We start from the raw sequence: 27,380 nt of genomic DNA on the forward strand, positions 1-27,380 counted from the left end.
ATGATGGTTGTTTTGTAGTTTAGTTGTAATTTTGATGTGGTTGTGGGTGTTTAAGATGTATTTATCTATTTATTTATTTATTTATGAAGAGAGAGGGAGAGAAACATCAGTGTGTGGTTGCCTTTCACATGCCCCCTACTGGGGGCCTGGTCTGCAACCCAGGCGTGTGCCCTGACTGGGAATTGAACAGGTGACCCTTGGTCTGCAGGCCAGCACTCAATCTACTGAGCTATACCAGCCAGGGCTCCCTGAAGATTCTTAAGAGTGGTATATACCTGCCTTTTAGCTTCCAAGTCCCTTTACTCTCCTGAAATTGCTGTTGTCAAGGTCACTAATCAACTCAAAATTGCCAAATGCAGTGTTAATTTTTTTAATCTTGTTTGACCTTTCTGTGGTACTTGCCACTACTATGAAACTCTATCCTCCTTGAAAGTGTCTCCTTTACTGACTTTTTGTGACCTTACCCTTCTCTGATTTTCTTTCTTCGTTTACAGGTTTAGCTTCCTTAAATAGAGGATTTAAGGATTTTGTTTTTGGCCTCTACATAATTTTCTTGAGTGACCATATTTATACTTATGGCTTCAATTCCTGGGCCAGATCTCTCTCTTGAGCTCCAGACATTTATCTATGAGCAGTGGAGGACTTCTTTTGGATGTTGTATCTTTTATTCAGCATGTTCTAAACTGAACCCTTCTTCTGCACCCCAGGAAACCTGCTTTTCTCTCTCCTGTTCCTTACTTTATTTAAGGCACCAAGTTCTACCCAGTCACACAAGTGCCCTGAGACTCTTCCTTCTCTGGTTCCCACCACCCCCACCCTTACTCAGATAACAGTGATTAAATATTGTATAATTCTACTTCAATTGTCCCTTCCTTTTATTCCCATCCCAAATACAACTTTCTTAGTTCAGATCTACTGTTTCTCAGCATATAACCATAACAGTGTCCTAACTGGTCCTCCTGTCTTCGTCTTGCTTCCCTCCTTTTGACTACTGCTAGAATACTCTTTCTAAAATTAAAATTTGATCATAAAGAATAGTCACTTCCAAGCTTAAACCTTTCAGTAGCTTTCCATTATCTTTAGGTTGAAATGTTTTCTTTAGCATGGCATGCAAAACTTTTATGTCCTGCCATCATTCTTCCAGAATTGAGAGTACCCTATACTCTATCCATATCGAACTATTTTAAGTTTCTTAAAAATAGTTTCTATGTTGTTTCCTCTGTCTACAACACTGCTTTTCCCATCAATCCAATTTTCTCTAGCTCTGAAGTCCCACTTCCAGCCTCATCCCCTTCTGGAAGCCATCCTTCCTTGTTTCTGCTCACCTTTGTCAGCATCAGCTGCACTATATATTGTGTGCTGGGTCACTTGCTTGTTTCCCACACTAGATTATAAGCTGCTTGAGAAAGAGATGCTGCGCTCCTATCAGTGTTCTACAGATTTGGCACAGGGCAGGCATATAGGGTAGGCTTGTTGAATGCATGAATGATTTGTGAGAAGGGCATGTGGTCAGTGGCAGTGCTAGGATCAGGATTCAGAACCTCAAGTTTTCGGCTTTTAAGCTTTCATTTATTTTTTTGACTAGGTAACAAACTCACATAATTGGGTATTCAAAAGGTACAAAAAGATATACAGTGAAAAATCTGTGTTTTTACTCCATCCATCCTTTACCGTTCCCTGAAGACAATTGATATTATCAGTTTCTTGTGCTTATTTCCATAGATGATATGTGCATTTATTCATTCATATATCTTCTGAATTAAAAAATTAATTCAGCAAATATTTATTGAGTACCTAGTATGTGGCAGATAATATATGAGACTCTGGGAATAAACAGTGAACAAAATAGATTTAAAAATTCCTATCTTTATGGAACCTAAATTCTGTATTTTCTTCCTCCTCTTTTTAAACATATAAATGAGCCTTGGCTGGTGTGGCTCAGTGGATTGGGTGCTGGACTCTGAAGCAAAGGGTTGCTGGTTTGATTCGCAGTCGGGGCTCATGCCTGGGCTGTGGGCCTGGTCCCTGGTTCAGGGCGTGCAAATGGCAACCACATGTTGATGTCTGTTGCCCTGTCTTTCTCCTTCCCTTCCCCTCTGTCTAAAAATAAATAAATAAAATCTTTAAAAAATAATTGTGTGTGTGTGTGTGTGTGTGTGTATAAATGAGAGCTAACATACTCCCTGTTCTGATCTTTTTTTTAAATCTTAGAGATTCATCCATATCAGTCCATAAATACCTCTTTCTTTCCTTCATGCCTATTATTCTGTTATATGAATATACTGCCATTTAATTAGCCTGTTGATGGGCAGTTACGGTGTTGCCAGTCTTTTGTCATTACAGAATGCTGTAATAAAAAATTTTGTTGTACACTTGCCACTTTGCATGTGTATATCTTTAGGGAAAATTCTAGGTGTGGAATTGCTGGATGAAAGGGTATCCATACTTCTAGATTTGATGGATAGTTTCATCTATTGCTTTAAATTTTTATCATGGATATTTTAAGCATATAGATAATACCATAGCAGATATATAGGTACCCTATTACTCATTAAACAGTGTTGACACCCTCATTGAGGTTCTACTTTAACAATGTGATGTCCGTCTACAGAATTTTACCTTTGACTCAAGAGTAGTAAGTTTCTTAGAACCCATACCCTGCCATCTTGGTGTCCCCACTATGCAGTCTGTCTTGAACTTTTTTTTTTAAAAAGTAACCTCATTGTTGGCAAAAACAGCTTCACAAGAAAATTCCATTATGCTATTTTTAGTGTCTAGAATCTGAGTTCTCCAAAATATTTATTTTGCCTCCTTCCTCTTCTCAGAGCAACAAAGGAATGCCACCAGAAGTTGGAGGCCTGACATTTTGGACACTTGTTTTATTTTTTGATGGAGTATATATAGTCCAGGTGAATTGAACCAGCAAACACCACCCCCACCCCCAGTTTGTCAGAATGACTAAATGTGGCTATCCTTAGCAAGCACCTTCTTTTAACTGACTTGGAGGTGCAGCTGTGTCCTTTGCCTGGGCCTGGATGGAGTTAGTGAAAGAAAATGTTTTGGTGGAGTGGGGGAAGCTGTTGATTTCTATTACACGTGATACCTATACCCTTTTCAGTATTCTTTTGTTGAAATAAATTTCCTTCTCTCCTACCTCTCTCTAAAAGGTCTGTAACCTTGGTCCAGTGGTAGGTGACTCTTGCCTCTGATCTTTTATTTAGGTGCTCAGCATGCCCAGCAGTGAGGCATTTACATTATCCTGTGATTTTATAAACTTAGAGGAGAACCTTAGTTTCAGGTAGGGCTAGAGTAGATTCACCCTAAGAACAGGAATTTTTGCCTTCTCTCCCAATTGCTCAGTCCTTTTTACCTTGTTTGGTCTTGTAGTATTACATAACCGTTGTAGGGAGGAGAGGATTCATAGAATTCACTCGTTTCTCCATGGACTACACAGCCAAAAAGAAAAGGATCAAGGAGAGAGCTGATTGGAGGAGGGTCAGTGACCTAAAGCATGAGCTCTTTTTAGGCTTGTTGTCAGGGCCTTTGGTGTAGGTCTGATCCACACAAAGTATCTCCCCAGGCCTGAGGCGAGCACAGAGTGGGCAAAACTCCTTGGACACTTGTCAAACCCACACTTAGTTTCTGTTAAAGCCTCTCTTTCTTGGTCTTGCCATTTCAGTCCTCCTCCTAAGCATATGAGGTCTGACTTCTTTTGTCTTCTGTTCCTCAGCCCTGCTGAGAGAGTTTTGGCCCTGGGGACAACCCTTTCTTCAGATGGCAAACTCATTTTCTCTCTAGCGGACCAGAGGGACAAGGTGTAATTCAACTCCTCTCTCCATCAGACACTGCTGCCAGGAGGAAACAATGCAGAAAGTGATCTTTGTTGTTCCCTGAATAGGGCCACGAACCTGGCACCTGCTTTTGTTGCTGGCTTCTTAAGTCACTGGAGACATTTTTGCTGTCTTCCTGGGTCATCAGCTGCTTTGGGGTAACAGTGACAACTGGCTGTAGGGTGTCAGTTCTGCCTCAAAGAAAGTGGATGTATTTGTATGAGGAGAGTTACCTTTCATGTCTCTAAGCCTCCTGTCTTCAGGGCTGGTCTAGAGAATGAGCAGTTGGTTGTCAGCTGTGCCCTCACCACTCATGACCTTTCTCTGAATCTGAGGAGACAGATTCATTCCTTTTTCATCCTGCTCTCTGATTAGATTGCATTCTGTGTTCGCAGCACCTAGGTCAGTGCCTTGTGCATGGTTAGAATGCAACGCATGTATGTGGAATTAATGATTGGGAGAGGTCCTTAAATTGTCCAGATTTCGTTTCACTGAGCCCTGATATGAGGGGCTGTGGACAACCTTTGTTTTTAGGAGAAAGATTGTTTCAAAGGAATTATAGAAGGTATTGATTTCTAGATGGTTTGGGGAACTGTGGGAACTCCAGGATAGGACTTACTCTGTATTATGAGTTTAGAACTTTCTCCTCAGTTATTAACTTTCTGCTGGCAGACTTGCCCTCCTGCTTTAAGAGTAATATCCTGAACCTGACTCAGGCCTTTTCTTCACCTGGGATTCCTGAGCCCACACCAGGGCAGGGCAGGGCAGGGCAGGGCAGGGATTGCTTTTTAAATGTCTTTGTCATTATAGCATCACAGCCCTAAGGACCACACTTCATACACTGTAGTCTGGATTCCTGATCTGCCTGCATTCAGTCAAGTTCCACTCAGCTCTTAGGTGTCTCTGCCTCAGTAAAGGCTGTTGGAGACAGCAGAGCTTTTTTCCCCCTTTGTCAGCAGCTGGCTAGAGAGTGCCTATTAGACTGCCAGGTCCTAAGCCTTTCACATTTGACTGTTTCTGTCTGGAATTTAGGGCAGAATCTCTCTTACCACCGGAGGTTACATTCACTGTTCACCATTCACTGGGACCTGTTCTATTGGAGGATAAAAGATGAACAGCCCTCCCCCCCACAAAAGCATATACACGTATTATACTATGGTGCTTTGGAATGCTCTGATTCTGGGGAGGGGTCCATTGTCTGCAAGAATACAACTGGAGTCCAGGCCACTGCACGCCCCCCCCCCCCCCCTTCTCAAGAGCCTCAAGTTGGAACCATCACTCACTTCATAATTCCAAACATCCTTGTTTTTGTTTAATTTTTATCAGATATGGTGAAACACAAAGGAAATGACAAGCTAACATGTGTTGTCTTTTAAATGCACTTAGTTCAAGTGGCTGTTTTAAATGTCAGTTGTTCCTGCTATTAGATTCCTTCTGTCTGGGCCGATTTTCCTCCCTGGGGTGGTAGAAGTCTCTGATAGAATTTTACAGTGGCATTAAAGCAGGAGAACCCAGGTCTTTTCTGGCCAATTAATCATTCCTTTACACCTTGTTCTTTTCAGTACTTATATTTGGATTTCACTATGTTAATTGCTTTCAGAACAGGACACAAAAGGAGTCTTAGAGATTAATTCAGAGGTTCTTTATCTGTGGTTTATTGACCCCCTCTTCACTTGTAAACAAAAGTTTGTAGATTGGTGAACATGTGCTTTTTTTCTTTTTACTGAGAAAAATACCTTTATTTTGCTTGGGAGAGTGGGCAGGTATCTAATCTCAGAATTTCTGGAATTGCTTCTTGGTGCCAGCAGCCTTGGTGACCTTGAGCACGTTGAAGCACACAGTCTTGCTCAGGGGCTAGTACTCATCCATTGTGACAGTGTCACTGATATGGACATCTCTGAAGCAAGGGGACAGATGCAGTGACATATTCCTGTGGTGCTACTCAAAGAAGTTTTATTTTCAGATGAAGTAGTCTCGGCAGATGACAGTGGTCCTCTGCGTCTTCCTCTTGGTCACCACGCAGATGCACCCTCGAATGGAGACGTGATGGGTAAAGGGGCATTTCTTATCAATGTAGGTGCCCTCATTGGCCTCCTTGGGTGTCTTGAAACCCAGACTGATGTTCTTGTAGTGTCAAGGTAGCTTCTCTTTGCCAGTGTCTCCAAGCAGGACCCTCTTCTTATTTTGAAAGGTGGTGGGCTGCTTTTGGTAGGTGTGCTCCACCTGAATGTCTATCATCCTTGCAGCTGCCTGAAGAAAAGAAAGCCGCTGGTGATGTCTGGTTTTCCTTATCAACTTACTGGTATGGCCTTTTTATAGGGAGAGTATACTTACTTTTCATCAGCTTCTCACTGGAGTTTGTGACCTAAAAAAGTTAAGAACTAGCAGTTTATAGGGATTTTGGGCTCCTGCTCACAGAGTTAGTTAGTGGCCAAGTTGGATCTTGAGATAGATTCTGGGCTCCAGGTATCAGCTCTACAACTAAAGTTCTTTCCACTCTACCGTTATTCATACTTTCTGGAGAAATAGTGAAATAATGCCAGGAAACACACACATATGATCTGAACTGCTATTTAATATTTGCCTTTATCATCTGCAGCCTTATTTCATGCTAGGTACCTGGTCTCTTGAACTTGGTGACCTCAGAAATACTGTGCTTCTCACAGTAATATAGAATGTATATATTTAAAATTTTTTAAAATTTATTTTAGAGAAAGGAAGGAGGCAAGGAGGGAGGGAGGGGAATGGGGGAGAGAGAAACATTAATCTGTTGCTTCACCCATGTATGCATTCATTGGTTGGTTCTTCCATGTGCCCTGTCCTGGGATTGAACCCACAACCTTGGCATATTGGGATGACACTCTAACCAACTGAGCTACCTAACCAGGGGGATGTATACATTTTTTTTTAAGATGTTAGCTTTCTTTTTTTTAAATACTTTTCCTATTTTTTTTTTTTTAAGATTTAATTTATTTATTTTTAGAGAGGGAAGGGAGGGAGAAAGAGAGAGAGAGAAAGAGAGAAACATCAATGTGCGGTTGCTGGGGGCCATGGCCTGCAACCCAGGCATGTGCCCTGACTGGGAATTGAACCTGCGATGCTTTGGTTTGCAGCCCACTCTCAATCCACTGAGCTATGCCAGCCAGGGTGGAATGAGTAAATTTTTTTAAACTGTATTCCACTACTAACTGTTTAACTACTAAACTGTCTCACTTAGGCTCTGTAAGCATTACAAACTCCCTTTTGACCTTTTAATCTTGTCCATTAAATGTTCTTTGAGAAAATACAATTATGTATTATGTATCCCCTGTGACTCCTAATACTCAGATCTTCACACAGTGACTGGCTACCTTGTTGGTGCTGTTGATTGGCTAATAGCATTTTAATTTTTCCCCTCTCTGTTTTCATAGCAGTTGCTAATGTTATGCCTGATCTTTTTAAAAGCACAGTCCTTTTTTTTTGTTTTCACAGTGCTACTTACACAGTTTCTCCACCTGCATCTAACTTGAATAATTGGGAGTTGTGTGGAATGTTATATTTTGCACCCTGAGTTCTACCCCAAGGCACTGAACAGCAGCCTACATGGCAGGTTACTCTGAAAAACTTCAGACCTGAGGGAGGGATAACTCTCTTAAGAGGGGTTAATCAGTGGAGTCTGACTCGGTTGGTGTTCATGGTTTTCTAGGATGCCAAGGTAACATGAGCCAGAGTACCAAGTGCAGGTTTGGGGAAACATAGGTTCTTTCCATGTTTTCTCATTGGCTTGATGTGTGACTTTTGGACAGGTTGCTTAACCTCTGTTTTTCCACCTGTAAAGAAAAATTTACAATTATTTTCATAAAACACTTTTTTTAAAAAATACTATTTTTAGAGAGAGGGGAAGGGAAGGAAAAAGAGAGGGAGAGAAACATCAATGTGTGGTTGCGTTTTATGCATCCCCCCCACTGGGCATCTGGCCCACAACCCAGGCATGTGCCCTGACTGGGAATTGAACTGGCAACCCTTTGGTTCGCAAGGCCCATGCTCAATTCACTGAGCTACACCTAGCTAGGGCCATAAAAACATTCTTAAAGGTGAATATAATAATGCAGGTAAACCACTACACCAAAAATGCTATAGAAATTCCAGAGTTTTTTTCTCTGGATATAATCTGTGTAGCTTATCCTAAAAGCCTGTAACTCTTGGGAGGTGTCATTTTAAAAAATTACACTTTTAAAAGAAAAATACCTGAAATATGTGTATTGATTTTAAAGAGAGAGCAAGGGAGGGACAGAGAGAGGGAAGGAAGGAGGGAAAGAGGGAGATAAAGATGGGGGGCGGGGAGATGTGAGAGAGAGACACCAATTGGTTGCGTCCCATATGTTCCCTGACTGGGGATCGAACCCACAGCCTAGGTATGTGCCCTGACCAAGCAAGCAAAAGCAACCTGAACCAGCAACCTTTTGGTGTACAGGACAACACTCCAATCAACTGAGCCACTAGCTAGGGCGAGGATGGCATCTTTCTGAGACTAATAGAGTAGAATGAATTTTTTCCACTTCCCTAAGTACATTTTTAATATTAAACTATGACCTTTATGATGAATATTACATTATTACATATATGCATATATTTACATTCTGGTGCCAGAGACCTTAGGTTGCGCTATAACAAACTAAGCTAAAAATAGAAAATAATTGCTATGAATTAAATAAAGTTCTGTAATTTTCCGTAAGATTTATGTCATCTCCTGTAACTTGTACTTGCACACTGGTAGTTTCAATAACAAAATTATATACATAAACTATAGTAAGTTTTATTTGCAAAATAAAATGCATTCTTTGAGTCAAGCATTTGGATTTAGACTATGGTTAAACTAAGTAGTATATTCTTAGAAATGCCTAAAAAATTATAAACTCAAATGTATTTTGCCAGTCTTTAAAGGAAATGTGTGTCACCGTGGAGTAGAATGAAACTTGAAGCAGCTACTGCAACCATTAAAGCACAGCAGAAACAAATCAGCTGTGTGAAATAGTACCCTGCCATGGGGAGCAGGTGGGTGCATGTGGGCTGTATTTTTCCCCTTAGTTATCTATGGAGAGGCTCCTGCCTCCCTGAAATGTGCTTTTAGCACTTAGGGAGTGGGTTTTAACAGTTTTCTGCTTCTCTCCTCTCTCTGCCTTGGACTGTGCGAACGTGCAGTGTCTTCATCTGTGTGTGGCTGTATTCCTGTCTGTAAACATGACTGCTGTAAGGAGAGTGCAGACTTGGTTGTTTATTTTATAAAACCTGTCCCATTGCCATGTGATATTTGCTTAAGAGCGCCTGTTGTGGTGACATTCTTGTGTTGAGTGCAGCCGTTTAAAGGTTTCATTCTCAGATGTTAAATGAGCCCCCAACTGCTCTCCTGAAAAGCATTTGTCTTTCTCCCTAGTGTTTAAACCAGAGGAGCAGTAATCCCAGTGGAACCTGGGCTGGGGTCTAGATAGAAGGTGACAGATGAGGTGGCAGATGATCCTCGGGGGCTGTTGTGGTCTCTAGTCTCATTTGCGCAAGCGAGGGGCTGGCCTCTACTGGGGAGGTATTTCCGCTCACTGTAGCAAATGAGGGTGTGCAAAGGGCTGTATTGTAATGAGCTTCTCTGGTGACGTCACTTGTAAATGTGGTCAAAGTCCAGTTCTTGGGGGCTAGGAGACGCGGTAGGAGAGATCAGTTGGTTTGCACACTCTCACTTCTCAGCTGTCACGGTGCCTGCTTCCAGCCACTGAACCAACACAGCTGGGCCAGGCCATGAATGCTTACAAGTACCAGAAGTTCCTGGAGGGACTCAACAACCTTAGAGGTATTACGAGCCATCTGGCTCCCTACTTTTTGTCCTTGTTGATTGTGTGAACACTTAACTGTGGTGTGTGTTGTATGGGGTCTTTACTTTCCATCAATCCCTTAGGGGCTTAGAAAGCCCTTTTATTCTGAGCTGGCCATATTTGTGTGTGTGTGTGTGTGTGTGTGTTTGTGGGTGTGCAGGTAGGAGGGAATCCTCTCATCTGCTTCAGCAACAGTCTGTTCTCTTGTTGAAGGGACAGTGAAGATATGTCTTCTGCTGTTTTGAGCTCAGGAGAGCTCAGGGCACTTCCTGGGCAATGGGGGTGGAGGGCTCTTGTCATTTGGCTCTGCAGTCTCACTTAGGTGTAGCTGGGTTTCTTGGGTCAGGTTTTCTACTTGCCTGTGTCTACAATGAGTCACAGTCCCATCTGGAGAGAGCAGGGAGTCACGAGTGGTTGTGGGGGGAGGAGTAATGCAGATTGATAGGCTGGAGATGCCATTGTAAAAGGTAAATGAGTGAAGTTAAAGGAGGAAACTTTTTAATTAAAATGATATTTAAAGGGAATAAATAGTCTTTGCTTTGCATGTTTGGAAAACTCTTCACTAACCTTAAATGAGAAAAATGCTTTCAGATGTGACAATGCAGGACTCTTGGCTATTAAAGAGGAAAATAAAATTTTTTATTTCCCCTTCTCTAATTAATAGGTAGTTTTATTTTCATCTACTTAGGAAGGTACTCAAACCATCCCTCTTTGATTAGCAGTCAGAATTCTAGACCCAGAGCAATCATGGGGTGTGGAGAGAGTATGAGGAGGTAGGGAGAAGAAGAGGGTGAAGTGGGCTTCTCCTGGATTGAGAGGAATGGCAGGAGGTCTGGACTCCCACCCTACCAGGGTCTGTAGATATTTTTCTTTCTTTCATGGTCTGTTAGAGAACTATTTCTAAGAGGTTATATTCTTGAAGAGCTTGTATACTACAAAGGGACATGCAACTGTAAAGTATTGTTCTGGCGATCCCTAACTTTCCTTTTTGTTCTTGCCCATCCCATAGAAAACTCCTTTCCTTCTTCTTCTTCCTTCCTCCTGACACCGCCTCCCCCTTCCTCACCTCAGCACATTGCAATCCCTTCCCTCTCCTTTCGTTTTTTTCTTTCTTCTTCTAGAACTCTGACAGCTAGAGCCAACCCCCTTTAAGTTCAGGGCTCTGTAAGCTCATCATACATCACATGGGTCTTAGCAAGAGTGAGCGACATTGACTGCTTCCCTGTCAAAGGAAGTTTTGAGGGGGCAGAGAGTCTTGACTTCTTTTTCTAGACTCATGGGGAAGACCTGGGAGATGGGGGACAGAAACCAGTGGTGCTTCTCAGTGATTCTTCCAGCTTTGGGGTCTTGTTGGGGGATAAAGATTGGTGCAAGAATGTATCCTTATCCATACAAGGGCCCCTTTTCTTGCTCTATTTTGTGTCTTATAGGGATTCTTCTATATTCCTGGGTACAATGCCCAACCAACCGTAGGAGCCCTTTACCTTCTAAGTTTAAAAAACACATGGAGAGTCCTGACTGGTGGTGTGGTTCAGTGGGTTGAGTATTGCCCTGCAAACCAAAAGGTCACTGGTTTGATTCCTGGTCAGGGCATGTGCCTAGGTTGCAGGCTAGGTCCCCACTTGGGAGTGTACAAGAGGCAGTGATCAATGTTTCTTTTCCTTTCTTTCTCCCTACTTTCCCCTCTCTCTAAAATAAGTAAATAAATAAATAAAATCTTTAAAAAATCCACATGGAAGGATTATCAAACTTAATTAACCTGCATACTCCCTCAGTAGAAGAAAAATCTCAGAGTAGAAATCCCAGGCCTCTGCTTGGATACTGAGCTCCTTAGTATAGTTTTACTCCCTACCACCCCTAGCATCATTTCTGATAGAAGGCCAGAGCTTTTTGAAGATGGACAAGTGGTGAATAGAAACTGTAGGAGATTTACTTATCCATAGGATTGGGGAATATGACTTTTCCTTTGGTTCCCCTTTGTGTCATGGTTTAGGTGAGCAGTTAGCCACACTAGGATGGCCACAGCCTACGTGGATCAGGTTTTGCAGTGACCTATGTAGATTTCTGAGGTTCTCAGGGGACCACACCATTCATAATTATGTTCTCCTCTGCTGTGTGTGCTTCAGGAACAAAGAGCAGGTACGACTGGTGGCAGGGCCCTCTTCATATTCCTCCCATAAAACATCCATGAAGGCAGGAATCCTTTTTTATTCCCTAAGTAGGAGTTGTTTGGTTCACAGTTTCCTTTAACTCTCCTGGCGTTCTTGGTGGGGCTAATGGAACAGAATAGCTCTTGATTTGATCCTCTCGGGTCTAGAGGTTTAAAATTGCACCCCACAAAGGTTTATTTCTGGTTTTGGAAGAGGGTATTTAAACCAGCTTGGCAATCATTAGTTTTCTCAGCCCACCTATAAGGACTCCCCCACCTCCTTCTTGCCCTGTCTATACTAGGAATGAGTAACAGCCTAGATGTAGTATCATGAGGAGTGTTCCATATGGGGTTGAAATCATAGAAGAGAAAAGGCCACAGCAGGAGCAGTTTTCACTCCACTCTTCCCACCTCAGACACTAGGGCTCTCTGCCATGTTATTTTGGTCTTATACTTCTAAGCTGAACTCAGAAGTGCTTAATTGCTATACGCTTTAAACAAGAGGATATTTACACTTAGTGTAGTGATGATATGTGGTCACAATTCACCAAACGTTAGTTCTACCTCTTCTTTCCTTGTTCCTCTCAGAAACTTGTTTGAATCACAGCGAGACCTGTGCCTGCTTTGGTCCAGGATGAACTGGATCAGGTCACCTTCTGACTGGGGAGTAGTAGTAGCCCTAGTCACTTATCTACCTGTTTGATCCAGTTCTTACTTGATCTCACCATAGGACAGTTATGATGGTGAGACTGGAAGACACCAGCTTTAGTGATATTAGTAATACTGATAAACACCCAGCAAATGTTAGTTATGGACAAGGCATTGTTCTAAGCACTTTACTTGCTTTAATCCCTGTAGCTCTTACAGTACTCCCATACCATCAGGGGTGTCAAACTTATTTTCACTGGGGGCTACATCAGCCTCGAGGCTGCCTTCAAAGGGCCAAATGTAATTTTAGAACTATATAAAAGTAACTACTCATTAACAGTTAAGAGCTCGGTGCTGCCATCAGGTAGAAACAAGGTGCCAGGCCAGATAAAACAAGGTGGAGGGCCACGGGCCTTGTGTTTGCCACCTGTGTATAGATAGTTTACAGTGGTATACCCAAGGCTTGGCTGGCCTAAGAACGGTTCATCTGTCCTGCTAAGGATATGATAGTTCCTAGGAGTATAGCAGCCAAAAGGCTGTTTTGTGCTGCTGTCTGATGCTGGGGACCATATCAATTAGGGGAAAATACCTATGGCTGACCAAGTGTTTGTATTGAACACACTGGGACACCTTCCTGTCTGAAGGAGAAGAGCAGTATGATGCTTTGCACTGAGGGCAATAGATCTTTTCTCTCCACGCTAGTCTTCTTGAACTGTGTCCTGTTTTTTAATCCTTCATTCGCTATATATACTGTATAATAGTCTTTATGGCATAAAACATATACATATACTATGTGGCAGTTTGTCATGTTTCACCCAAAGAAAGCACCTGATTAACTTTCTTCTTTCTCAGAAACTAAATCTTTTCCAGGTGGGAAAGTTCTTGGAAACAGGGCATGTAGTTGTTTGGTTTAGTCCTTGAAATCATTTCTGGCATGTTGCTATTGGTCTTAGACAAGTGTTCTGCCCTGGGCTGCGAGGCAGACAATTACATACAAACCATGTCTTTGTCAGACTCTCCTGTTAATTTCACCTACTATGTCCCTTGTTTATGGTGAACAGCTGCTTCCCTTCATCTCACCTGTATCTTTGTGTGTTCCAGAGAGGCTGATGGGAAGAGGGTAATTGGCTCCCTCTTCATTTAGTTACTGACTCTGCTTTTCTTGACATTGTTCAGCTTGTAGCCATTCCTCTATCTAGTGAGTAATTGTTGAAGGGAGCCCAGTGGAAGAAGGGAGACATTTTAGAAGTCTTTGAAGTTCTAAGTCCCCAGTTTCTTGTGACTTTTTTGGTGCTTTGATGCCAGAATTGCAGTGCAATATATCCTATTGCTGCTGCTGCTTCTGGAAGGCTTTAACTTTTATTTCTCAAGCCTGCCAAAAGCCATAACCATTGAGTGGTTTCTGCTTAGATGGGCCTCTCCGTGGGTATAACAGGTTGAACTATTCGCCCAAGTCTGTTATTTGGCAGAGCCCAGGCCTCTGCTGTGACTGATAGTTGTGGTGGATTAATTAGGGAGGTAGAAAGGTAGATGAGGGAGAGTGATGAGAAAGTGGTTTTCTAGCCTTTGATAAGAAAAACTTATGATAGATCTGTGAAATAATGGCTTGTTTTTTAAAAAATAAATACACCCCAACATACCCATATACTTTCATGCTTCTCTTCCTTCGCACATGTGCTCTGCCTAGAATAATCAAATTTCTTCTTCTTCATCCTTTAGTCACAGAGGTGTCCAACCTTTTGGCATCTCTGGGCCACACTGGAAGAAGAGTTGTTTTGGGCTACACATTAAATACACAAATACTAATGAAAATTGATGAGCAAAAAAAGGTTTTAAGTAAATTTATGATTTTGTGTCGGGCAGCCTTCATAGCCCTCCTGGGCCACATATGGTCTGCAGGCTGTGGGTTGGACACCCTGCCTGGCTCAATCTCACTTGCCCTCCCATAGTTATTTTGTTTTGTTGCATTCCTAGGTAGAATTATTCTTTTTTACTCATCTGCCTTGCCATAGCACTTTAAACATAATAATTTATTTTTATTTATTTATTTTTTTTGAGAGAGAGAAACATCAATGTGTGTTGCCTCTCACACAGCCCCTACTTGGGACCTGGTCCACAAGCCAGGCATGTGCCTCAACTGGGAATCGAACCAGCGATCCCCTGGTTCACAGGCCAGTGCTCAATCCACTGAGCCACACCAGACAGGGCTAAACATACTAATTTTAGAGCATATCACATTATGTTATAGTTATTTAATTAAACATTTGATTTCCTACTAGTCTTTATTTCTTGGGCCAAGTTTTCTGTGTCACTTTTCTCATATGTAAATTAGGGGTGATAGAATGTATCTCACTAGATGTTGTGAGAATTAAATGAGATAGCAAATGTAACATCTGGCAGAGAGTAAGAGTCCAGGAGTTGTTAGCTACACAGTTGTTTAAGGTGGGAGCTGTGTCTCACTTATTTTTTATTTTTCAGACCTAGCATGCTGCCTGGCAGATATTAAGCATAAGAAAAACATTTGAAGAATTAAATTGAACTAAACTCATGTATTCAAATGTCTTTCAGTTGCACCACAGGAGGTTAAAAAATACTCGGAGAATGGTGACTAGTCTATACATTTATAAAACCCCTTTATTGTAGTTTTTCTCTTTAGTGCCAGAGTGTGACTCCCATAAGAAACTCAACAGTCATTTTATCATTGTACCTAATTTTTGGTCAGAAAATGATATGATCCATAACCGGCTGTTTTGAAACATTAAATCCAGTCTCAAAGAATGGAAATGTAATGCTCTTGAGAATATTGGAATGATGATATTACTAGTCTGTAGGCAGTTTCAAATGAAGGGTTCCAGATATAATTGGAATGTTGTTGAATAAGTGAAAAAGGTGGCTAATGAGAAGGCACACACAAAATTTTCATTCCATTAGTTCATGTTGTTTGTCAGATCATCTTTCTCATTATCTTACAACCTTACTTTGCACATCCACTTTGTCCTCCAGCCAAGAAACCTGTTCTCTATTGCTATGTCTGGCCAAGCAGGGCAAGCCCTGACACCCCAATATGTACCCTTCAGAGAGTAGCCTTTTTTTTTGAGGGGGGAGCCTTCTTTTCCTTCTTCAGTGTGCCTAATAAAGAACCCAAGGGGTAGTAACATTTTCCCCTCTTCCATTAAATAGATACACTAAGGGGGGGGGCACACAGAAAAGAGGGAAGAGAGAGAGAGAGAGATCAACTTTGATTTTTTTGTTCCACTCATTCATACAGTCACTGATTGACTCCTGGATGTGCCCTGACCAGGGATCGAACCTGTAACCTTGGGGTATGGAGACAATATTCCAACCAACTGAGTCACCTGGCCAGAGCTCCATCTAGTTTTTTCTCTCCATATGTATAAATTGTATCTTTATATAGTTGTTATTATAATGTAATTCTCTATTATGTTCTGTATTTTGTGATCATTTTTATGCCTTTAACTATTTGTCTCCAACATACTTTCTTAACAGCTGTATGGAATTTCCTCAAATGGAAGTATCATTTATTTGACATTCCCCAACTGGGAGGACATGTACATTTCTAAGTTTTCACTACTATAATATAATGAATGATCTTGTAAATAAAAATTTCTGCTCATGTCTGATTATCTTTTAAGGATAGATTTCTAGAAATAGAATTACAGGTCTTAATACATAGATTCAAATCTTTGGATGTTGGCTTTTAACTTTACTTCACTTTTAAAATTTATTGAGAGTACCTGTAACATTCTGAATATCTTTCTGGTAGCACTTGGGCCCTTGCCCTCTAGGGACAGCCCTGTCTTCAGGCTTAGTGGACAGCTGGATCATATGTTTTATTGTCCAGTTAATTTCATCGTGGGAGAGGTGCCAAGTGTCTCTTCACTTAATCAGCAGCTCCCACATGTCATCATCACAGCAGTGCTCTGTTTTACTCTGAAGCTTTTGTCCCAGCAGCTCCAAGCATTTAAATGGCTTCAGTGATCCTTCCAGCCTAGTACCCTTTCCTCTTATATCAGGAAAGCTCTATCATGTTGATCAGAAACTGCTGTATAAGAATGACTAATCAATGCTGTTTAGAAATCCTGCATTGGAACCTCAGATTGGTCTGAAGTTGAGATTCTCTTTTCCTGCTGTTTACGCTGGGTTAGCCCTAGCTAGTAAATTGGACCAGCTTAACCTGATAAATAGGTTGACAAACTCTACTGTGTCATCACTCTTGCGTATAGGTAGGTGTCTGCTTCTGGAGGAAGTGGAGATGTGGCTGGTGTTTGAGTCAACATATGCAGTCCTGGTGCAAATCAGCTTCTGTACTTGGGATTGACGGTCGCCTTAGGGTCAAATTATAGACTTGATGAGAGTGCAGTCTTGTTTCTGACTGGGAGTTGACATCCTGTTGCAGACAATGTGGGATTTTCTAGCTGACGATAGACTGTGGGTGTTTGGAGATTAGCTGAGGCCTGGGAGGAAGGCGGTACATGTATGGCACTTTGTGTGCAGGGGATGGGAGTTCAATAGGAATATTTCTACAGCAGCCAGGATAGTGGAAAGTGGCTTGAGTCACTGACAGAATTGCATCTTTCACAGTGAGAACTGTCTACTCCTCCTATTCCCAGAGCCCTTAAGGCAAACCTACCACAATGGAGTGATTCTGTCCACTGCATGCAGTCTACATGTTTCTGGGTGAGACCTGTCAACACCTTTAAAATCACTAGGCACACCTATAGACCCTCTGTAAATCCTTGGCAGTTTGGATGCTTGACAGTTTTTTACTGTTAAAGTTGATCCTCTTCTTAATTGTGTATTTATTAGTTTTATTGCATGTTACTGGTCAAGAGAGGGACATCAGCACAAGTTCATATGAGGTTGGCGCCTGTTGATGCTGGTTTGAAATGTGTGGGGAATATGGGAGTCCATGGTGTAATGGTTAGCACTCCAGACTCTCAAGTGTGTGAAGTAGTTCTGTGGGTTTTTTTTGTTGTCGTCGTTGTTAGCTGGAGGTGTTATACTATCCTTTCTTAAGAATAAGCCCATAGGCATTACTGTTGAGAGGTTAAGGCTCTTGTCTACATATTCTGCTGAAGTTTCTTTTGGCTACTCTTCTGGAGAAACCCTAGGCTAGTAATCCTAATTGTATATGCTACACATTGCAACAATTGTGGAGATGGTTCCTCTGAATGAATAGCACTTGCTAAACAGTGTATTTTGCTCATTGTGGAGTGGCAGGAACCTCTTAGACTTTCTGGTTTAATGTATCTTGAAATCCTTTGATTTGGAAGATGACTTTTTACAGTTTGTTATCAACTAACTACTTAATGTTCCATGCTTCTTGTATCTTTCACTGGAAGTTCCCAGATCCTTCTCCTTCCCTTCTTTCATTGAGAACCTTCTGTATGCCAGATCCTGTACAAGACATAGGGAATGCAAAGATTATTGACAGTTCTATCCTCAAAACAATATATAATTTATATTGGGTTGGCCAAAAAGTCCATTTAGTTTTTTCTGTAAAATAAAAGACACAGTTTTCATTTTCACCAGTAACTTGATTGACTTGGCTATTTTGATTCTGTTGCGCTTCCTGTGTGGTATCAAGTTGATTGTTCTCAATTAATATCTGGATTTGATTGCTATCAACTGCAACTGGTCTACCTGACTGTGGAGCATCTTCCAGTGAGAAATCTCCGGTATGAAACTTTGCAAACCACTTTTGACACATTCTATCAGTCATGGCACCTTCTCCATATACAATACAATCTTTTTTTGCATTTCAGTTGTGTTTTTCCCTTTCTTGAAATAATAAAGCAGGATATGCCAAAAATGTTGCGTATTTTTCTTCCATCTTCAATATTAAGATGGAAAATACACAAATTCAGCAATTTCGATAAGTGTTTTTAAAAATGCACATTAATATGATAGCTGTCCAATACAGTCTAACAAAATCGTTCTAATGAAGTAAAGCAGCTAATGCTACTAGAGCCATCTTACGGGGGGGAAAAAAAGACCTTTTGGCCAACCCAATATTTATAACAGGTGCCATTATGGAAATATGAACAAGCTGCTGTGAGAACAGAGGTGGAGAGATTTCCAGAGGCAGCATGGTGGGCGATATGCGAAGACTGCACAGTGAATTGGTATGGGAGCTGAACCTTGAAGTTAGTAGGAGTTACCAGTTAAGAAGGGAGAACAGGTATTCTGGGGAGATAGCAGGTGTGCAAAGGAATAGAACGTCCTCTGTATCCTGTGAGGAGAAGAACGAGAAACATGCCAAAGTAGGACTGGGTAGTGAGAGAGAGGGCTGGAATGGAAAGTGGAGTCTTTGTTATAGACGGCTAAGAAATAACGTAGGCATGTGAGGGCACTTGATGTTTTTAAGACAGAGGAGTGACATAAACAGTCGTGTTTGTTTGTTTTTTTGGTCGGGGAGAAGTATAACTCAGGCAGCAGTATGAAAGATCACTTATAGGGAAGTGGGACTGTGGTAAAATCAATAAATGTGTACCTGATTTTGGTTTGTCTAGGATGTGAGAAGAAGTAAAGAGAGCAGGCACATGGAATCATTCTAAAAGAAGTTTGGTTTAGAAACAGAGTTCATTTTGAACTATAGCTAGAGTGAAGATCCAGTTTCCCCAAAGCTCAAGTTAAACCTGACCTTGTGTCATGCAATGCTTTGTGTTTGGGTTGGTATTTCCTGGAACTGGTCAGATGATTTACTTCAGTGAGAGGCCTGTGGAGTAGCCGGTGACAGGCAGTCCCAGGTGTCATTGATAAGAAGGAGAGAAGAAGCCCACTTAGTTCTGACTAGGGCTTCTGCTTCTTTGAAATTCTCTGGGCTGTAGTACCTGGCCTAAGGCTCTATCTTTACGTGACTCTTCACAGGTAGATTTGGAGTGTTGACTTCATTTGTGTTGGAATGTTGACATTTTGACATTGTGGTAACATCCCTATTTACAACATTCTGTTCCTTGCCATGGCCAGGTGGTTCAGTTAGTTAGTTGGTTGGAGCGTTGCCCGTACACCAAAAGGTTTTGGGTTTGATTCCTGGTTGGGGCACACACCTAGGGTGCCGGTTAGATCGGGAAGTAACCAGTTGATCTTTCTCTCTTTCTCTTTCTCTCTCCCTCTTGCTCCCACTCTCTCTAAAATCAATAAAAACGTATCCTTGGGTGAGGATTAAAAGTAACTTCTCTTCCTTTAGCTTTAATGAGGGACTTTTTTGGTTTTCCTTGACCTATCTGATTGTTGTTTGTCTGCCTCTGCTGGGTCTTTTCCTTCTCCTGACTCTAACTCTGATAGTGTGCTGAGGGGTGAGGCAGTATGGTGAGGTGGGAATAACACAGGCTTTGAATCCAGGCCGGCTTGGGTTGAAATCCCAGTGTCTGCATTACTTGGGGCAAGTTACTCACTTTCTCTGAGCTTCAGTGTTCTCATGTATAAAATGGGGATAATAATAAGGTAAAGCTCCTGACATGGTGCTGGCACATAAACTCACGGCGCAAGCACAGCTGACACTACTGTTGCGCTGCTCCCGACCTGTTCTTTCTCTAGCCGCTTCTTCTGGCTTCAGCTTTTCTTTTAAACTGCAAATTCCCACATCTGTCTCACACTACTTAAAATCTCTCAGTTTTTAAGGTGTTTTTAAAATTGTGGTAAAAAAAACACAAAACGTAAAATCTACCCTGCCAATTAAATTAGTTTTTACATGTATAGTACAGTATTATCAACTATATGCATGTATATTGTCAGCAGATCTCGAGAACGTTTTCATTTTTCATGACTGAAACTCTCTACTGGTTGAACAACAGCTTTGCATTTCCCCTTCTCTCCAACCCCGGGCAACCACTGTTCTGTTGTACTTTCTGCTTCTGTGGGTTTAATTGCTTTAAATGCCTCATATACGTGGAATCATGCAGTATTTGTCCTTCTGTTATTGGCTTATTCCACTGAGCATAATGTCCTCCAAGTTCATCATATTGTACATTGTAACAGAATTTCTTTCTTTTTAAAGGCTGAATAATATTCCATTATAGGTAAAAAAAAAAATTCTCAATTTCTGGTCTCTTTTATCAACTGCCTACAGAACAGCTTTACTTGGATATCACCACAGACTCAATATTTTCAAGACCCAGTTTGGACTTGGCTTTCCTTCCTTATTCCCTGTTTTAACAGTTGTGCTCACATTCTTCCAGTCTCTGAAATCAGAAACCCTGGAGACATCTTTGACTCTTCTCTCTTCATCAACCCCATTTTCTGTCACCGAGTTCTTTTGTTTCTCTTAAATTTGCCCTTTCCTCCTCACCCCCTTCGCCATGACTCTAGGCCAGTCACTTGTTGCCTCACGCATTAATTACTGCAACTGCCTCATACTTTGTTTGCTGTGTCGTCTCTCTCTTCTAGTTAACACCGCCAGCTGCTTCTTAGTGTTTTCTATTACCAACAGTAAGCAGGAGCTTTTATGCTGTAACGCTTCCCCCCCATTATCCAGGCTTATCCCACATAATTTCCTAGAATACAGCTTTAGCTCCAGACAGATTCATCTCCTCTTGGTGCTTTGAAGTGCTCCATTCAGTCTGCCCTCTGGCCTTTTCTTGGGCAGCTTACCTGGAATGCCCTTGTTCTTTGTACTTAACTGGAATCTGTCCATTTCTTCACCCTCACTTCAGGCCTTTCTTCTCCATGGAAACTTCTTTGATTATCATTGTCCACCTTTATGTGTCACTTTCCCACATCCTAGTTTTGTCTCCATATTAAAATTGTAAGCTTATGTGGGAACTGTTTTGCGAACGTTACATTTCTGTAACTCTCATGGTACCTAGCTCACACCTAGCCAGTTTAATTGCTCATTACTGAGCACTTACATGGTGTGGTGACCAAAGTGAATCATTCTTTCATTTGACAGATATGTATGAGCATTTACCATGTGTACTGTGCTAGGTACTGGGATCCAGCAAAAAAACCCACAGTGAGGAGACTAGTTATATTGTACTTAAGCAGAAAAATAGTGATTGGTTGGCTGAATTTGAGGAAACTAGGTCAGACTCTAAGTGAGGATAAATGACAAGAAGAGGGAGACTAGAGAAAAAAAGGCATTAAGTTAAACAATTATTGTAGGGGAAAGATATTTAATGGATTCACTCAACAAATGATGTATTGAGTATCCACTGATATCAATTTATTCCAGGTATTAGGGATATTCTAGTGAACAGGACAAGTTTCTTCCATTATAGAGCTTATATTCTAACATTTACAGGCATTTTAAAAATAAAAAGCACTTAATATTGGGGGAAGCCCATCTGTAGGAGATCAGCAGTGAAGGAGTTAATATGCTTGTAGGGGCTCTAGGCTTTGTTGAAACAGATGGTTTCTCTACTCTGGGGAGTGTTTTAAGGGAGATTAGAGAAGGCTGGGCTGAGGAGAGCCTAAGACCTCTCTCGCTGGGTCCAGAGCACACACACCTGCTGTTCTGGCCCCCAGTGAGCTGTGTAACTTGTCCCCCACTTGTAAGCACTTACTTGCAGGCTTGTGATTGTGGCTGTATTCTTCTGGCATTTTTAGTTTCCTTTCCTGATTTTTATTTATTGTTCAAAGTCAATGAAGTCTCATTTTAATTTGACAGATGTTGGGACTGGTCTGTGTTCCTTCTGGTTCAGGTTTACTTTTATATAATTGTGACCTGGTCTATATATGTTATTTTTCCAATCCATTTTTTTTATTGTGGTAAAATATACATAAAATTTACCATTGTAACATTTTAAAGTATACAATTAATTTGTTGTACAATCATCATGATGATCCAGTTTCAGAATTTTTTTGTAACCCCAAATGGAAATCCCATACTCATTAAGCAGTCATTCTCCGTCTCCTCCCCCAGCCCCTGGCAACCACTAATCTGCTTTTTAACTTAGCCTATTGTGGAATTTCATGTAATTTAAATAATATAACATGTGGCCTTTTGTGTGTGGTTTCTTTCACTTAGCATATAAAAATATGTTTGCATGCATTTTTCATGTGGCATTATAAGATTTTTTAAAGTGTTTCCTTATAGTCATTACAACTTAAGTTGTTATGTCGACAATGGCTTCACTTAGCCATTCTCTTGCTGTTGAATATTTGGGTTATTTTCAAGTTGTTGCTGTTACAAAAAACTGCTACAGTGGACATTTCCCTAATGTGCTCTGCCACCTTTCAGAGGATTCTGTATATTGTACACCAGCTGCAGAAGAACCATTAGGATAGTGTGGCCTGTTATCCAACTCTGTGGGAGAACAGTTGAGTAATGAATTTTATATAGAAGGGAGCATTATATTTTGCAACAGAAGGGCTTGATCACCAGGGAATGGCAGGGAAAATAAAAATTTTTCTTTCTATCCTCTAGAAATCTTCTCTGACACTCCCTCTATACCCCCTTGGGTATAGGATGGAACTGATTATAGCAGTTGAAGATTAAATGTTTTATTCATTTATTCATTCAGCAAATATGTGAGAGCCTACTATATGCCAGACATTTGAAACTTGCCAGCACTGGAACCTGGCTGAACAGTGTCTTTTACTCCATTGACGGCCTTTGATACCACTTGAGAGCAAATAGGACCCACTTTCAGGGTAATCAGAGATGATTCAGAATCCTGAGCCACCTGAGGCTTTATTACCTCATGGTTTAATATCTCAAAGCTTGGTACCATTATAGATAATAATCATACATTAGTTTGGGCTGTTTACACCAAGGGATTTGAAAGCCTGGCTGAGACTCCTCATACCTGGCTGCTCTTGTTCCCCCACTGTGACAGAGACCTGGCTGCTAGGAGACGTGTCATTGGGTCTGTGTTCTCATAGTGGTTTTGTTCATAATATCCTGAGCAGGGCAGCAAGGGGAGGCTGCTGTTGACTGGGTAGTAGTACTAATGCTACTGTGTTCATACCAAGGATGGGGTATCAGATATATCTGGGATTAGTGCTGCTGGCCCCTACTTGTCTTCTGAGAGGCTGTCCACCCACCCACCCCGCCCCTGCCCTTTGCCCTTCCTGACCTATTATATAAAATGGTCTGATTTCCCTCTACCCTGTTGGGAAAATGTCTACCACTTAACAGCCATTCAGTGCCACACTAAGCCTCTGAAACCCAGTGCTGAGTGGAGAAAGCCCCTGAAACAATTGCCAGATCTTCCAGTTTTATTAGCACGGTGCTGAAACTGAATTGTTGATTTGGGGTGAGAAGCACAGAGTCTAGTGAGGAACACCCCCTTGCCTTCCTCACCTCCCCCCAGTCAGGCCTGATCTCTGCCCTCTTCCACCTACCACTTGCTGCTTTTCTTTCACTGTCAGGGTTTGATCTGTTATGTGTCTTCATCTTCAGGTTTGTTTTTCCTAGTGTACTTTAAAAACTCTTGAGCACTCAGGGAGGGGATAGGGGAGAAAGGAGTTAGACCATCAGGAATAGGGACTCTGATCTCTCTCTCTCTCTTCCTAGACCCTGGAGTTAACTGAGTTGGCCTAGGGTTCCTGAGGGGCTGCTGTGTTTGTGTTTCAGTGGGTTGGTGTTACTGAGTAGGACACAAAAGCCTAAAGCAGAAGGCATTCCCACAAGCCTAACATTTTCATATTTCTCTGCCAAAAAAATCTTCAGTTAGGGTTAAGAATAACTACTCTGTCTGTAGAAATACCAAGGGCTTTTGTTTGCCAGAAGAAAAGGGCTTTTGATTAAATGCCTTCTTCTCATTTTTTTCCTTTTCCTTAAGCTGCTGTGGGAAGACTTCAGAGCCTCTAAAGGTGCTGTGTTTGAGGGGCTTGGGGGAAGAAAAGATAGCAAAACAGAATGAGGATAGACAGTCATGCTTTGCCAACCATTTATGCAGAGATTAAAAAAATAACAACAACAAAAATCTGTCCAACTTTTGTTGACTGCTTTTGCTAGCCTTCTTTTCTTCCCATGTTTTATGACATCCATCCAAAACAGTAATTCCCAAAGGATCTGTAGGGTTGATCTGACCATGAACCCTATTCTACCACTTAGTATGATTTCAGACAAGTTACTTAACCTTTCTCTCTAGGCCAGAGTTTCTCAGCTAGAAAATGAGGATTATAAAAGTACCATTTTTATACAGTTGTAATGAGAATTGAATGAGTTAATAATGAGTAGAAAGTACTTAAACAGTGCCTGGAACAGAGTAAGTACTCAGTAAATACCAACTACTATTTCAGTAAATATTACTACTACTATCTATGGCAAATGTTGAGTGTAGCTTTATTTTCTTAATTACAAATTTAAAATGTGGCTTTCTAGGGCTGAGTCAAGCCTTTGTCTTTTTAGCATAAAAAGGAGGCAAACATTCCTATCAGTCATGACTGTTTATCAGAAGCAAAGGGACAGGTTTATTCTCTGTGTGGACACATCTTAGAGGCTCAGTGCCTCCTTAGTTGAATGTCAGCAAGAGAATGTATTTCATTAGGAGAATTTACTATTCTTTGACAAAGCAGTTCCTATTTGTGGGGTGAGAGTATGTCATGACTACAAGAAGTCAACCACTTTTTCTGTCTTTGTCTGAGGGCACTGAGATTTCTTGGGCCTCAGGAGAGCCTGAACCAAGCTATAGAGGAGGGAGGGGCCCCTAAGTTATAGTAGTGAGACAGACACAGGAGGCATCTGACTAAGGAAAGGAAGCATCCTTAAGTGCTAGGCTGGTCCTAATGACTTTAGTACCAGGTCCGGGAGGCTCTGAGCAAGTGCCTGGCCACTGCATTTCCCTGGGCATAAGAGACCTGTTGAATGACTTGCCCCATGCTTTTGGGCACTTTTATAAACTGCCACCTCTTTTCCCAAATTGCTGAGGGTGGCTAAGGAAGTGACACAGAAATTTGCTCTCTTTTATATTGTCTTTAGTTTTGGGGAAGGATTTCAATGTCTGAACTACCACCCCCCGCCCTGCCCTGCAAGGTGAAGTCTCATCTTCTTGCAGGAAGTTAGATTCTAAAGTCAGTACTACATGATGTGAATCCCAAATAATCAAAATTATCCTTAAAAGATATCTTAAGTAACCCATCAATCAAGGTATATAAACATGGTTTTGTGTATAGTTGGCCTATAATTAGAGGACATTCTCAAACATTAGAATCATATTCAGAATTCAAGGTGCTCGCAGTGTGAGAGGCACATGGGAACTGAGACTTGCTGAAATACCAGATTCAAGTCTTCTTATCTCATGTTCATCCTGGTACATAACTTACTTTGGTGGAGTTGTGAGTAAACCTGTCCACATGTTTAAATTATTTCTCTTCCTCTGGTCAAGTTTGTATGGTTCAATTCATCTGTGTCGAGATTTTCCTGTATTTTTCTTTTTTGTTTCTGTTTTTCTTATTCTTCCATTTTGTAAATAACATTTTCTTCTTCTAAACCTGTTTTATAGCTCCAAGCAATTCTTCTCTTGTCCAGAATGCTTATTTGTGTGTTTGCCTGTTGCATATCTTCATTATTTTCAGTATTCAGGATTCTTGAAAGAGTGGTTGGGAGAGAGTAGGAGGGGAAGACCTCTAATAGTCTTCACTTAAGTTCTGTAGTAATAGCTTTCGTTTTCTCCTCTCAGGTCCTCTATTAACCTTTGATTCTTATCCCTGGTATAGAAGACCATTTCTTTCATTGTCTTCCCCTTTTAGGTCATTTTTTCTGTAGAAAATTTCTGCTTATGCTAGGCCACTCACAAATGAATTTTTATTGTATCTACTAAGCATCACTGGTTTAGCCCTAGATGTTTAGTTGGTTCTTGGATGAACCTCAAATTCATAGTATCATAAAGAGATAGATGAGAAACAGAGCCCATCCAGAGTGGTCCAAGGACAGACTATTTCCCAAGCCACACAGCTGGTTACTGACAAGCTGAAACCATGACCCAGGTTCCTGACTTGGAAGTTGAATGTCTTTGCTCTGAATCACATTGCTTGCCTTTGAAGCCTTGAATAGGGACAGTCCTTTGTAAGACCTTTTGACTGTCACCCCCACCCCACCCCTGCTTTGGAGGAATTGTGACTTGTTTGCTTTTGTTTAATTTGATTTCATTTCCTTTCCTGAACAAAAGTGCTAGACAATATGAACTTCAAGAGGGTTAAAATTAGTTCTAGTTCTGTTTCAGAGATGTATTTAAGAATTATGTGGCATATCTTGGGGTAGTTTAGAAACTTAGGGCTGTGTTATGACTTGCCGGACTGGGATTCACTGTCACTGATCTGGAGGTCTGAGACAAGGGAGATGGGTAGACTATAGTTCTAGGGCAGGTGGTAGCTTGTGTAGGTCATCAGCTGAACACAGAAGGGTAGTTAAGGGCAACAAACATTTGATGAATTCCTCTCTTTGCAAGGCACAGGTCTAGGTGTTGGGAGTATAAACTGGATTCCTGCTTTCAAGGATCTTACAGTCCCCCTGGTTTAACTTGAGAAAAGAAGGTAGTATGTAGTTGGGGAGATACTAGCTCACTGAGGCTGTAATTTTTCTTGTCCTGATTTGGTCACAGACCTGGAGGAGATGGAGTTGCTGTTCACTGGAATCTTGGAAAAATTCCAAAATACAAGGCACTGAATAAAGTTTGGTCATAAAATAGGGCAAGGTGGGGTTTTCTACAGGGTCTCAAGGGCTCCGTTTTACTGACTCACTGAAAAGGGTAGCTGGGAAAAACATGAGGTTCTTTAGACCCTTTCCTCTCTTTTCTTCCCAGTGTTCTTCCTTCTAGGAGCTACTAGTAAGCATTAAACCAGGTAATTTCCTTCTCACTTTCTCTGTCTATCTGTCTCTTCTCTCCTTCATAACTATTTCTTTTGAGCAGTGGGGGCTATCAGAAAAAAATAAATAATAAGAAAAATGATTTGCAAAAAAATAGCCCTTGCTGCATTTAAATCACACACTTCTGGCCTGGG

At 41.3% G+C, this 27,380-nt stretch overlaps 1 protein-coding gene and 1 pseudogene across 1 annotated transcript in view; one reads left to right on the top strand and one right to left on the bottom strand.

Moving 5' to 3' along the window:
- Positions 1-27,380, top strand: part of MACF1 (microtubule actin crosslinking factor 1) — a 325,706-nt gene that overhangs the window by 56,113 nt on the left and 242,213 nt on the right.
- LOC118500576 lies at positions 4,170-6,575 on the bottom strand (annotated as a pseudogene).

The sequence above is a fragment of the Phyllostomus discolor genome, chromosome 5 (genome assembly GCF_004126475.2).
Source record: "Phyllostomus discolor isolate MPI-MPIP mPhyDis1 chromosome 5, mPhyDis1.pri.v3, whole genome shotgun sequence".
Classification (NCBI taxonomy): Eukaryota; Metazoa; Chordata; class Mammalia; order Chiroptera; family Phyllostomidae; genus Phyllostomus; species Phyllostomus discolor.